General features: G+C 40.3%; 1 long non-coding RNA gene across 1 annotated transcript; it reads right to left on the reverse strand.

The window, feature by feature from the left end:
• LOC147371298 (uncharacterized) lies at positions 1-14,281 on the reverse strand. Its single transcript, XR_015163430.1, has 3 exons — positions 14,061-14,281; positions 12,881-13,092; positions 1-1,409 (listed from the first exon to the last, which is right to left on the reverse strand). It is a non-coding gene; the product is annotated as an uncharacterized LOC147371298 (long non-coding RNA).
• Between the last annotated feature and the right edge of the window lie 56 nt (positions 14,282-14,337).

A 14,337-nucleotide genomic window follows, 5' to 3' on the forward strand; every position in this document is an offset into this window, starting at 1 on the left:
GCTCCCTGAAAAGACAGATGAATAATGAGCGTGCTGCTTAGTGGTCACAGGAGGAGGACAGAAACCTGAGGGTTTGTGTCCTCCAGTACAAAGTTCTGCTTCATGCTTGGAATTTTTCCCCCCTTTAGATGTAATGTACTACGTACTTTCGACCAGATTTTCTTTTTTCTTTCTGCTTTTCAAGTCCTTTGAGGATGGTTTAGTTATATAGTGCAATTTAAATATATGGATTTTTTAGAGGAAGAGATAAAATATACCAAGCAGTTGGAAATCTAATGCTAGAGCCTAGAAGATAGGTGGAGCCTGGAAAGATCAAAATGGGAATCCTGAGCAAAGAAATGATAAGTGCTGTGAATTTCACCTTGGGATAGTTCTCCCACAAGAAAGATCTTGACCAAATAGATAAAACAGAAGAGAGAGTAAGCACTGTGGTGAACATCTTTATAGTTCATTGGCTTTAGTTTTTAACCAACATATTTAAGCCTGTTTAATGGGACACTTATAAAGGAGGAGTATAATGTAAAACCATTGAATTCCAAGTCAGAAAATCTATATCCTAATCTCATTTTGTGACTTTTTTTTTCTAGGAAAAATTAAGTACTCCATGGTCAGTGTTAATCTAGATTTTTATACCCTATAGATGGCATCGGATAATGAAGTGCAGCCACAGTAAATGGAGTCACTCTGTACATCATTTGTGATACAAATCATGTGTATCTGTCAGTTCCTAGAGAACCATATTCACAAGACATAGTAGAAAGTCTAGAAGTCCGGTCATAGCCTGCTTAAGAATGCCTGGGTGCTTGTAGGTATCTTTGGTAATTGTGCTGAGTCTGGTTTAGTTCTGACTTGGTGTTCTGAATGGAGGCAACTGAGTATAAGTTGGTTGTAGAGGATGATATTCAAGGTGAAGAAGCTGGACCAAATTCCCTATAGACCCTCTGAACGTGGGAGAATGATGGCATGCCTAACATCAGTATCTCTTTGAGGGCCTGATGTCTAGTCCCAGGCAAATGGCTCTCCTGGTAAGCTTGCCATCCCTAGGCCAGCTCTTACACAGGGTATGGGGGCATGCAGGGACGGGGCAGGCTCTTTGGCCAGTTGAGGGGCTAGAGACTCAGACAGTGTTGGGGCAGCGCTGCCCAGAAACCTGGTACAGGTTGAACTTCTGAGGCCAAGAGTGAATACAATGAGCAGCTGAAGTCAGGCTCATGGTGGCTGGAGCGAAATCTTCCAGTTTGGCCACTTCAGAGAGTCTTTGCCAATAGCAGTGGTTTCTCATGGGAAGGAAATTGACCTGGACTCTGCTCATGCGTGAGACTTCATACTCTTTAGACAATTACAGCCCTTCGACTAGAAATATAACAGGAGCCTCAAATACCATTTTAAACTGTCCAGTAGCATTATTACTAAAAGTAAAAAGAAACAGGTAAAATTAATTATAATAATGTACATGCTTTCTTATCTCAACATATCAAAATATTGTTTCAACATAAAAGAAGCTGAAATATGTTTTAATAAAATCTTTAACAGTTTGCATTTTCTCTCTTTTTCTGTACTGTCTGAAATCCACCCTGTGTTGTTCAATTTGGAGTCTAAATATTCATCAGAAGAACTTCATCTATACACAGATTTCAGAAACTTAGTTAAGAAGATCCACTTAGGTAAGCTGTTCCAAACATAGTTAACATGAACTGAGTACCAGTTTTAAAGTTAAATTTTAGACAATTAACATTAAAGTTAAAAAGTGAGTTCCTCAATTGCTATACAGCCTGCAAGTGGACACAGGTGGACAGTGGCCACTCCTGAATAAGATGGCCCAACCTTAGCCTCAGCCAGCAACCAGCCTTCTCAGATCGCAGTGTGTTCCTTTCTTGTTTGGACATCTCATCTCATATAATATCACACATATGTACATATGTGCATGCACATGTGTGTATACATAGAGTAATTATATAATAATTATATGTATATACTTACATGTATTTATATCTTTACATATACGTATCTCCATATGTTTTCTAAATCCCAGAACAAAAATTGTCTACTCATCCTACACTTGGATAAAAAAGGACCTCTCCTCAGAGAGAGACAAAAATTCTTTTTCCACAGGAAAAAATTCTCTTCTCTAGATTAAAAAGAAGAAGAATGAGCAGGTAAAGACATTTTAAGTAGCAAAATGACTCCCAGAGCTAGATCAGAACTTCCATTCAAACCTGAAAATAATATTAACATATGTAAATATAAAAAGAATATTTTTTAAGATTGGAGGTAGTAGAATAACAAACACATTAAAATGGACAAACATGCTAACCAAGAGATATAAGAAACAGGTTACAGCCATGCATGTCCTGATCTGTATAAAATATCCCTGGGGGCTGGCCACCTACTGGTTTTGCCAATGTTCACTGTTTACCAAACATTCCAATTGTTTGTCTGCCTTTCCAGAAACCCCCAAACCTATAAAGTTATTTCTCTAATGCTTTTTTCTTTCTTTCTCTTATATATTAAAATTCAGTGACTATTTCTTTCCAAGATCTGAAACTTCACATTTCCTTGACTATACATTTTTTTTAAAGATTTGGTACTAGAAATTTAGTTCATCTGCAGAAGCCACAGGGCTGACCATAGCGAGCACACTGTAAGACATCCCCTTGTTAATATAACACAGTAAGTAATTAGCCTTTTTTAAAAATAGTATGCCCTTTAGCTGTTTGCTTTTTCAGTACCAACCAAGAGCTTTATTAGCTAGCTTGAAAAAAGGATGTCTTATAATTGGGCACAGTCAGAAACTGGAAATGATTAATACCCCAAACACACTTTAGGGTTTAAGTAAAATGAATGGGTTATCAAATAAAATTATACTTGATGCTAATGTTATCTAAATTGCAAACTTGGAAACAAAATTTCTATATGCCATTAGCAAAAAAACAGAAGTAGAGGAAAGTTTTCCAGTGAGCCAGCTGGCGTATTAACTACATGAGAGCGATTCCTGCATGACTCCTTGCGGGACACCATGGATTTGCAGTATGCTCTGGAAATTTCCTTTTCACAGAATGATTTGCAGAAAATATCCAGGACCTCCAGAGAACTAGAAAGTGGATCGTGTGCAAACAGAGGAAAACATTTTACCAGCCAGGCAAATATTGATACCGCCGGAAGCCAGTTACTCTGTGACTATTAATTTCAAAGAAAGGTCAAGTTGCAAATCAAGTCTCAACATTACTAAGGCCAAAATGGAATAGGAGTTTGAACATGTCATAGGAAAAAAACAATTTTAAACCATTACCATTTATTGTAAATAATTTTAAATTGTTATCATGTTAATTTGAAGAGAAAAAAACAAGATTTTGTGGCCAAACAATTGTAACTTCTAGCATATTATGTTAACAATATCGTAGAAATCTCTCTAGGGAGTAGCAGTAACCAATTTTTAGAAGGTATACAAAAATATGTATTAAGTAACTTTGTATTTCTCTTCATATAGAACAAGGGACCCGAACTGAAAAAAAGTGGAATACCAGAATCAACACTACTTACTGTTCATAGGGGAGAGTTTAATGGATGTCCTGTTTAATATGTCTGGGACACTAATTGGAAAATTCCAAAAGAAGCAACAGTGATACTGTGATTATTATGTTTTACATATGCCTTAGCATTTCTAAACAGGTGTCAAAAGTCATCTGTAGCCCCTAAAGATAAGACATTTGCTTTATCTATTGAACATCCATTATCTGATGGCTCTATTGAGTATGCAGATGGCTGATTTTAAAGACATAATAAGTGCTAATGAAAGGATCGCATTTCTCCTCTCCTCACATTTTGGCCTTAGGCCACAGGGAATAGAAATTTCACCTGGAAAGAGCTGCTGACGGACTCTCTCTCCAGCCCCACCCCCCAAGGTAAGGCAATGGCCTGGCATTCTGGAAAGGAGGCTTAGGGTGATGGGGCTGAGTCAGAGTCTGAACAAGGTGTGTGTAAAATTCATGAGGAAAAATGATTAGCCAGGGTTCCCTCGGGTTTACCCCAGGGCTCTAACCTGCTCTTAAAAGCTCTACCCCGGATTTGAACGTGCCCAAATGGGGAGTGCTTGTGTGAATGGTAATACACGCATCTGTCACATTTATCCGCCAAGGAGGGCAGAAGGCTCTCAGATCTGCTTGTGTGCAGATCCAGCTCACCAGCATTTATATGTAAGCACCCCTGGGCAGGGTCGCTGTAAGCAGTTGGAGGAGATTTGGGGAGGATGTTGAAGTTCCCTAACTTCTCCACTTGCAATCTAATGGGTCCAACTGTCTTCAAATTGTTACTTATCTGTGTGATGGTGAACAGCAGTAGTTAGGAAATATTGATAGCATCTTTAATAGAATCCATACGTGCCCACTTCTAACTATAAGAGAAAGATTGAATAAGAAAAGGAAGACAGTAAGGAACTTGAAGCCAGCCAGCTATCCTGTCTTTTCAGTTGTCTTTCTTCTTAGAATTCTGTTCATGATATAGTGCCTTAAACATAATAGATGTTCAGGTAAAGATGCTGAATAGGTAAGTAGTGTCTTGTAAGGCCTGCAAGGAAAGATATTTGCTAATTAATCATTTGTATATTGGAAAAGTACTTTAGCCAAAGAATGCTATTGTTGGGAACATGAAATGAGCATAAATATATTTCCAGGCCCACTTGGAATAATCTTCCAAAATTTGTTTACACAAAAGAAACTACCTCATATGGAATTTCTGAACTTACCTGTATGTACTGTTTGCTATTCAAGCTAGAGACCATTTGGGAATGCAAATTTTGTTGCCACTTGTCTTAAAGATATGCCCAAAATCAAGGATAAATGAAGCACATCTGTGGTGCATTCAGTAAGTGTTTTAAGAAAATAATCATTCCCAGTTTGTTTTTAGGAAAAAAGTAACAGAAATTTTCCTTCTTCTTGATTTACCTCAATGATCTCAAAGTAACAAATGCAGAAAACATCCACAAAGCTGATAAATCAATGCACTTATGTACTTCATCACCTTATGCTTTCATCCATTATCCAAAATGTGGATAATTTTTATTTGCATTTCAAATCAAAACATTTTTTTAAGGATGCTTTTAAGTGATGACCATAAGAAGTACATTGAATAGTCTGTTACCTTGGAAGATGGAAAAATGCTTCCATCTGAATTCATTCACCTCATTTATAACATGCATGCGTGCCAAGTTGCTTTAGTCGTGTCCAGCTCTTCGTGACCCTATGGAGTGTAGCCCGCTAGGCTCCTCTGTTCATGGAATTCTCCAGGCAAGAATGCTGAAGTAGGTTGCCATGCCCTCCTCAAGGGGATCTTCCGGACCCAGGGATCAAAACTGTGTCTCTTATGTCTCCTGCATTGGCAGGCAGGCTCTTATCTACCAGTGCCACCTGGGAAGCCCTAGTTAAAACCAAGCTGCAAACTAATACTTCCTTGACTGATTTGTCCTAAGTGACCTACCAACAACTTTTAAAAATTTTTAATTGCTTACGGTATTAAGCTTTCTGTTGCTGGGTAACAAATATCCACATAGTTAGTGACCTAAGGTCACATTGTTGTAGCCACGCGTTCCCGGCAACAAACTCACTCAGATGCAGTTTATTACACTGGTGGCCCCAAGGCAGAGTGTCCTCTTAGCCAAGGACCCCGACCAGTTTTTGTGAAAACCTTATATAAGTAAGTGTACTTGCTCAAACCTTAAATAAGTGTACTTGCAAACCTCAAACCCATCTCCCCAAATTCCTTGAAACTAGTCTAGACAAGGTGAAAGAGAGATGTGATCAAAGTTAATCCATGATTCATGTGTCACAAGACTTGATAAACAGTGGATATTTATCAATAGGCCTGTGGTCATATCCTGATAAACATAATGGAATTTGCCACTTTGTTCTGTTACAGAGATAATTAGCATATTCTTTTAGGCAACAGGGAGTCCAAGTACAAGTCTTGAGGCTCCTTTATCCGGGGGTCTGGTTTTCCATTGGTATGCCATTTCTATAGACACCAGGCACAAAGTTCAGAGTCCATTGGGAGGGTGACCATACGAGTAGCCTAATGTTCTCAGCCTGGCCTCAGATGGAGTCCAGCTCTGTCTGTTTCCTCCTTCAACATCTGTTTATTATCTCAGAGTCTGTGAGTCATAAGTCAGACTGGGCTCGGTTGCACTCTCTGCTCAGGGTCTCACAAGACCAAGATGAAAGTGTTGACTAAGATGAGCTCTTCCTGGAAAGATCTGAGGAAGAATTTGCATCTAAGCCCATTCAGGTTATTGGCTAAATTCAGTTCCTTGTGGTTGTGGGACTAAAGTTCCTTCTCTCTGCTGGGACCACTCTCAGCTTCTGCAGGCTTACTGGATCTTGGTCATGGCCTTCTATATTATAGCACCAAAGCCAGCAAATGCCTATCATATCTACAATTTCTCCTGCTTTCCCCCTCTGATGCTATGTCATTGATTAGATCAATTTAGAGAATCAACGTTTTGCCCCATAACATGAAAGTCATGGAACAAATACCTCGTCATATTAACAGATCCCATTTACATTCAAAAGGGATAGGATGAGACGTGGAAGGTCATACTTAGAATTACGCCTACCACTTACTACTTACCTACTTACCTGCTACTAATTACAACTATTACTACTACATACTTGCCAACATTTAAACATCAGGGTATTCATATAGACATCCAGAAATATGGTTTCTCTCAAAATGAGAATGTCCAGCAACTTGGACCTCATTCCATCATTATAATCGGCTAGACTTGACAAAGGACAGCCTCTTTCGGAAGAGCATTCCCCAGTCCCCGTTCACGTACATCCACCCACTTTCACTCTACATATCTGTTTTCAACAACTGCATTACAGAGCAAACAATACTGCAATACAGGCTTCCTAACAGAGTATATACTGATACGTCTTCAAACTTAGATTTATCCAGGAAACTCATCTCGATGATGTCTGCACTTTGAAGATAACGAGAGAATCTCAAGCTGGCACTGATGTCCCTTTGCCTCTCAAGACTGATTCCTGTAATAACATTTGAATAAACTTAGTAATTCTGAGCATGCACCGTCTTTTGGTCTGGTAAGTGAATAATAGTGCACAAATTAAATGCTACCACTGATTTAACCCATGCAAAAGACACAAATGTACTCTCAGTGGACAAATGTATTCCCGTGTAATCATGCCAGCAGCAGAAAATGGAATCTGTCATAAAAAATAAATCATCCAAGAGTCAGACCATGTTCACACAGCTCGGGACTAAATTTCATTTTCCTTGTTCTTCAGCTGAGAGTCTAAATAAACACTTATAATATAGTCTGAAAGATCGCATTGTTCATCAAAGTTGGATTCTACAGCCTCAGAATTCAGATGTCTGAAACCGTGGCAGTTGGGAGACCCGATGCTTCTCCTGCGCGGGTTTCTCTGTGATCTTACCCTCTCTCAGTTAGGCTTTCTGGTTTCAGGAAGCACAGCAGTGCAGGAAGGTGGTGCAGAGCCTGCTGGTGCATGCTTTGGGTGACTGTGGGAAGAGAGTCTGGAGGTGATAAGGGTTGAAGTGATGGAGTTGAAGTTAAAGGTTGTTGGCTAAATAGTGAAGGTGCTACTTGTTGTCAGGATAAGACATTTAGAAATTATCCTTTGGCATCCAGGGAATCTCATGTAGGATAACAAAAGACTGCCATGGCTAGAAGTCAGCCTTTGGAGCCAGAGTATCTAGACTCAAATCCCACTTCTGCCACTTCCCACCTGTATGACTTGCGGGGTTAATTATTTTTAGGTATGTGCATCCTCAGTCACTCAGTCATGTCCAACTCTTTGTAACCCCCATGGACTGTACCCTGCCAGGCTTTTCTGTCCAGGGAATTTTCCAGCAAGAATACTGGAGTCGGTTGCCATTTTCTCCTCAAGGGGATCTTCCCAACCCAGGGATAAGCCCATCTCTCTTGTGTCTCCTGCACTGACAGGTGGATTCTTTATGACTGAGCCACCCGGGAGGTACTCTGTCTTAAAATCTTGATGTAGAAATGGAGATAATAACGGTGATGTATTAGGATATTTAGCACCGTTTCTGATACATACTAACAGTGCAGGATATATTAGCCATCACTATTGCTCTAACAATCCGTGTTGAGACTAACATTGAGGTTAAAAAAAGAAATAAGAAACCCCAAGTAAAACTTGTGGGAAGATAACGAACACAATTTTTATCCCTTTAAATATGTATATTAGATTCCTCTGGGTTGCCAGGGAGAGGCACACTTGAGTTGCCTCAGTTAATTAGACTTTATTTTAAAACTATTTTGCTTCTTTCTGCCTCAGGTCTAATGTTTATGCAAGGCTTACTGCCATATAGCTCTTCATCTCTTTGCTTCTGTTCTCTCTACTAACTTATTTTCCTGCTAAGGGTTTCATATTTAAATGGAAAAGAAAGGGTGTGCGTGGTTTTTCCAATCACCATTAAGTGTGGCTGTCTCAGCTGTGCCTAGCCTGGCAGAAAAAACGTTTATAAACTTGTGTCTCGCCTACTGCATGATGGTAGGTTACTACGCCTACTCCAAGGTAGGTTGCAGATAACTATATTGTTTTGCCGTCTCTTCTGCTTTTAAGATCTTTAGTGCTTTGGGTTGTGGTATTGAGTCTGTGAGAGAAAAGACAGGAGCAAACTTGGCCGCTTTACTGCCAAACTTTTCAACAATAATGAGGAAAGAATAGCTAATATATTCCGGGGATACTGACTCAAAGAAAGGCTCTTGTGAAAGCAACATATTGTAGGTGGAGTGGGAGAAGGGGAGAAAGCAAGGCATAGAAGGGCATAGAGGATGCAAAGAGTTCTGTCAGAATGCGAGCCTTGGGAGTATTCTGTGATATTAGAGAATAGAAAAAAAGTGGGGATTTTAGTAAGAATTCTTATTGACTATGTACACGGATCCTCTTTTTTGTTCTTTGAGAGATTAGGCATAAGTTGGAAACGTCACTTGTACTGTGCTTCTTTGATGCTGAAATTCCCTAGCCTAACCATGTGGGACACAGTTGAAATAAGACTATACACAGGCCCAGCAAAGAGGAGGTTGGAATCGCTCTGAGACCCCTGGAAGGGCAGTTTAATTGGTTATTCAATACAACAGTGGATTCTGGGATTCCAAACGCCACATTGATTCTAGTACCTTTTTTGTAAACATAGTCTAATTATTTGACTTATAGACATAAAGTTATAGACATAAGTCTATATACTTGACTTATATATAGGACTTTAAAAAAAATGCCAAATTATAATATAGCATTCAGGAACTAACAAGTTTTTCAAATACCTTTGAAATCAACAAAAATTGAGCTAGATACTTGCATTTGGTTTCTAAATGTACTCCCAAGAGATCATGTGTTCAAATGTATGGTTGCTCTAGACAGTAGAGAGCTGTGATTAAAACATCTGGTCCAGGCAAAGATTGAAACTGTCAGGAAGAAACGCACAACGTGAGTGCTTTATGTGAGGCAAGATGAGGACTGCAGCCTGTGAGACACCATCTCAGGTCTGAAAGAGTGCTCAGAGGAGGCAAGAGGGGAGCTAGGGTATATAGGGATTTTGCAACAGAGGGAATAGTCCAGCACATCAAAAGATTACTGTTAATTAAAGAAAACCAGATACTCCAACTTAAGAAATTTGGTACTTTTTTACATATGGGAAGCTCCCAGAGTCTGGACTCCCTGAAATCATCCTTTGATGTGCACCTCAGCTCTCTAGTTTCCTCAGGAATCAGAGTAGGGAGGGGCTGCAGTCTGAGGGCTGCTAGGGCAGTTATTCTTTTCTTCCCTCAGTTTCCTCAGGCTACAGGCTCACATTGCAAGGCTGCAGTTGCTGATCATGTGACATCCTTATTTACTGATATTGCAGGAAATATTTCCATTTCTCCAAACAAATTCAAATGCAGGCTTTTCCACTTATTAGTTCCATTGCTTTAAATAAGTTGTCTATAGTGGATTTAAATTATGTATACAGATTCTTTGATACTTTTTCCTTCAAGAGTTGGAGCCCACTTCCCTTTCAGTTGAGCTTCTACTGAATGTGGTGGTTTGCTTCTAACGAATAGATTGAAGAGAAAGTGAGGAATTTGGATTTAGAGAGTAGGTCTCAGAAAGCACTTCAGCCTGCTCTCCTGGACTGCATAGTCCAGAGAAACCCAGCTGTCATGAGTGAGAATACAGCAAGCAGCCCTAGGAAGAGCCCATTGGCTGTGAAACAAAGCTTTCTGCCAACAAGCTGTGAGTGAACCATTTTAGAGTTAATCTTCAGCCCAGCTGAGCTTCCAGATGCCTGCAGTCCCCACAAACATAACTACAGCTCCACAAGGCCTTGAACCAGAACCACCCAGCTAAGCTGCTCCCCAGTTCCTGGTCCATGGAAACTGTGAACCGAAAGAGTGTTGTTTTAAATTACTAAATTCTGTGGGTACGTGCCAAGTCACTTCAGTCATGTCTGACTCCATGCGACCCTATGGACTGTAGCCCTCCGGGCTCCTCTGTCCATGGGATTCTCCAGGCAAGAATACTGGAGTGGGTTGCCGTGCTCTCCTCCAGGGGATCTTCCTGACCCTGGGATCAAACCTTCGTCTCTTAAGTGCCCTGCATTGGCAAGTGAGTTCTCTACCATTAGTGCCACCTGCTGCTAAGTCACTTCAGTCGTGTCCAACTCTGTGCGACCCCACAGACGGCAGCCCACCAGGCTCCCCCATCTCTGGGATTCTCCAGGCAGGAACACTGGGGTGGGTTGCCATTTCCTTCTCCAATGCATGAAAGTGAAAAGTGAAAGTGAAGCCGCTCAGTCATGTCCAACTCTTAGCGACCCCATGGACTACAGCCTAAGAAGCTCCTCCCACGGGATTTTCCAGGCAAGAGTACTGGAGTGGGTTGCCATTGCCTTCTCCCAGTGCCACCTGGGAAGACCCCAAATTCTGTGGGTAATTTTTGTTATATAAGAAGTTGTTTTGGTAATATTTGGAAAGCCAGCATTTGACAGAGGTTCAAAAAAAGTACTGTTCTCCTGGCCATTACAGTAGCTGCTAGCTAGATGTGACTACTTAAATTTGAATTAGTTAAAATTAAATAAAATTTAATATTCAATTGACCAATCACATTAGCTACATTTCAAGTAACCCTATAGCCACATGGGACTATTGTATTGGATAGAACAGATATAGAACATTTTCATTATTGCAGAAAGTTCAGTTAGTGTTTCTCTAGAGCTGCTGCTCAGAGAAGGTTTCTCTAGAGCTATTTCTCTAGAGCTGCTGCTCTTAGCTGCTGCTGCTGCTCTTAGCTGCTGCTGCTGCTAAGGCACTTCAGTCGTGTCCGACTCTGTGCGACCCCAGAGATGGCAGCCCACCAGGCTCCCCCGTCCCTGGGATTCTCCAGGCAAGAACACTGGAGTGGGTTGCCATTTCCTTCTCCAATGCATGAAAGTGAAAAGTGAAAGTGAAGTCGCTCAGCCGTGCCTGACTCTTAGCGACCCCATGGACTGGAGCATACCAGGCTCCTCCGTCCATGGGATTTTCCAGGCAAGAGTACTGGAGTGGGGTGCCGTTGCCTTCTCTGTTCTCTAGAGCAATGAGGCTCAAATTGGAACCTGCAAAGACTTAGGAAAATAGGGATACATTTTATGATATTTATTTGGATTTAAATATTTGATATATTTGGCATGATGATTATTGAAAAAAAAAACAACACACCCACATTCTGGATCATTTGGAAAACTATCTTAAAACCAAATATGGCTAACTGACTGATTTCTGTTCATGATTTAAGACCTTGAATTTGGATATTTATAGTGGAGTTCCAACCAAGCAGTGCTACTTTAAAGACTGAAGGCTGTTGATTTAAGAACAAAGTCTCTGCGTAAGCAGTGGGCACTTGAGATGAATGTTGTAACAGCTCATAGTGTCAAACATACTGACTGAAAGTCTAGTCATGGGAAAATCAGTTTTTCAACATAACATGCTGAGCAGTCAGTGATATACTTTAAACAAAACATCATTCTCTACATATGAAATTTATCTTCTTCATTTAACTGTTATTGATTATTATAATTTTGTTTGTATTTATAATTACCTTTGACCTTGTAAAGAGATAGTGGCTATACATGCAAATACATTTATGCTTATCCAATATTGTCATATAAAAATTATGATGATATTACCAAGATTTCAAAATATTTTCCTCCTTTAAAAGTCTACCTGCATGACTGAGATTTGAGAAGCAAAAATCCTAAGAGAGAGTTCATTCATCTAAATTTGCAACTCCTAATTTCTGTGTATCCAAGTTTAAATTCTTGAGTAAAAGATCCTGACTGGCCCAGCTTGAATCATGTATCCTTGGTTGCCCAGCAAGCTATGATTAGAATGACAGGATCTCCCCAGATAAATATTTCTCTCAGGCCAACTCATTTTAATTGGAGTACTTTACAAAGAAGAAAAGCTGGGGAGATACCCCCAAGTTACCATCTACAATGCTATTAGAGATGAGAATCATGCCTGTAAAAGAAGTCTAGTTTTCCTTTCAGTTAACCTTACCTTTTCACCTGACTTCACAGAAAACAATTCCTTAGTCTGAATGACCCAGCTGGGGGTACCTTTTTGTGCACAGTACCGAGCCCAGGAGGGAGGTATTTTTCAATAGGGAAACTCTCCTTGCACTTCACAGCGTATCCAGTAGGTGGCCACGCCTATACTTTTGCAAATGCCCATGAATACTAGTGCTTCTTTGATAATGCATTTCATTAGCTCTGTGAGACATCTAACTGCTTGCAGAGAATAGGCTTCTAAAGAGAGAAAGGCTTTTGATGAATGCAATAGAATTATATTAAGGTATCGGCATACCTTTTGTTATGTTGATTGTGTCCTGGTTTTGATTTGAACTGGATGAAAAATGAAAAGTGCTGAATTTCTCCCACAGCTTTGTCCATGCAATCCTTTCCAACAGTTCGCAGAACGAGGTCAGTCCTTGCTGGGTGAAACAGGCTGGCCTTGGGCCACGCTGTTTTCTCTGGCCCTTTTTTCCTGGGCCGGACAGTGGCCTTGAGAACTGCTTTCTGTTTTTGATGGGGAAACCAAACTGCCTTTAGTAAATACCAATGTCAGTGTCACTGCTCTTGCTTCCTCTTTGCCTCCTCTCCTCCCTCAAATCCACTAGAAAAAGTCTTCCATCGTCTCCTCTGCTCTGCCTTGTCACTGCCCCAGGTTCCTATATTCTCCATCCTTGCTTAGTTTCTCTTTCTTTAATTACACTTAAACCGACATCTATTTTTCATTTGGCATTCTGAGAAGTCTCATCAGGCTTTTCCTCTCAAAGGTTTTGCAATTAGCTTTTTTATTAAGTGTTGCTGAGTTCTCATTGGTGACATCCATTCGTATGGTAATGTTATCTTTGTGATGTGTTTATTCGAAGAGGGAACAGGGCCTGCTTTCATAGGTCTGAAAGCAGGAAGTTCCCATTTTCTCACAAAATTATCTCTTGAAACTCAAAGAATAAATCAGGGCTCCTTGAAATGTGTCATATTTCCCATAAGAACAATTTTATGACTGGTGAATTCACATCGGTGATAACAGACATTTAGTTATATAAAATACGTGTGCATCACATTCAAGTTCTTAGCAATTCTATAAGAGTTAGCGCAAATACACCTGATTCTTTACAGACCCCTGACCCCAGTAAGAAATGAAGTGAAATAAAATCTTGTGTGTACTTAGTCGTTCAGTTGTGTCCAACTCTTTGCAACCCCATGGACTACAGCCCACCAGGCGCCTCTGTCCATGGGGATTCCCCAGGCCAGAATACTGGAGCGGGTTGCCATGCCCTCCTCCAGGGGATCTTCCCAACCCAGGGACCAAACCCAGGTCTCTCGCATTGCAGGCAGTCTCTTTACCAACTGAGCCACCAGGACTGTGCCTTATAAGGTATTAGCACTCTGATTTCAGTTTTTTAAATAATATGATTTTGTATGTGTGTCTCAACACTCATAACTAGAATAGCAACAGTGGATTAGGTTCAGGTACTTACCTAATGCCTTCTACCTCCATAATAATTTAAAATGGTAAAGTTATGTGGAAATGCTCTAAATAGGCACAATTGAATCACGCTTGTTTCTAGGACAAAGATGTCTCATATACCATAAAATATTGTCAACAGCCAAACTCTGCACATGGAGTGAAAAAAGCAGAAAGATGAGTTTATTGCAAAAGCTTCAGCCTGCAAGCTGAGAAATTCAAGGCTACAGGAACAGCTCTGAGTTGCTCACAGACTGAGGAGTTTTTATGGGATACACGTGGAACTTTTT

This window comes from Bos grunniens, chromosome 5 (genome assembly GCF_055505025.1).
Source record: "Bos grunniens cultivar Pamir isolate PY7600 chromosome 5, Bosgru_T2T1.0, whole genome shotgun sequence".
Lineage (NCBI taxonomy): Eukaryota > Metazoa > Chordata > Mammalia > Artiodactyla > Bovidae > Bos > Bos grunniens.